The sequence below is a fragment of the Bison bison genome, unplaced genomic scaffold, assembly GCF_000754665.1.
Source record: "Bison bison bison isolate TAMUID 2011002044 unplaced genomic scaffold, Bison_UMD1.0 scf7180017864508, whole genome shotgun sequence".
Lineage (NCBI taxonomy): Eukaryota > Metazoa > Chordata > Mammalia > Artiodactyla > Bovidae > Bison > Bison bison.
In genome coordinates this window covers 15,515,299-15,516,061 of record NW_011495064.1, presented here as the reverse complement: position 1 = coordinate 15,516,061, position 763 = coordinate 15,515,299, and positions in this window count along the sequence as shown.

The window sequence follows — 763 nt, the reverse complement described above, 5'->3', positions numbered from 1 at the left end:
TGGAAAATTCTTAAAGAGATGGGAATACCAGACCACCTTACCTGCCTCCTGAGAAACCTGTATAAAGGTGAAGAAGCAACAGTTAGAACTGGACATGGAACAACAGACTGGTTCCAAACTGGGAAAGGAGTACATCAAGGCTGTATATCGTCACCCTGCCTATTTAACTTATATACAGAGTACACCATGCGAAATGCTAGGCTGGATGAAGCATAGGCTGGAATCAAGATTTCCAGGAAAAATATCAATAACCTCAGCTACGCAGATGACTCCACCCTTATGGGAGACAGTGAAGAAGAACTAAAGAGCCTCTTGATGAAGGTGAAAGAGGAGAATAAAAAAGCTGGCTTAAAACAACATTCAAAAAACTAAGATCATGGCATATGGTCCCATCACTTCATGGCAAATAGATGGGGAAACAATGGAAACAGTGACAGACTATTTTCTTGGGTCCCTAGATCACTGCAGATGGTGACTGCAGCCATGAAATTAAAAGACGCTTGCTCCTTGGAAGAAAAGCTATGACATCATATTAAAAAGCATATTAAAAAAGCATATTAAAAAGCAGAGACATCACTTTGCCAACCAAGGTCTGTGCTGGGAGCCATCTCCTGGCATATTGCATATTGAGTGCAGCACTTTCACAGCATCATCTTTCAGGATCTGGAATAGCTCAACTGGAATTCTATCACTGCTGGGAGCCAGCGTGAGGAACTCCGCCCGTGGCAAAGGTCATGAGGAAGGAGGCTCGGCGTACGCAAAG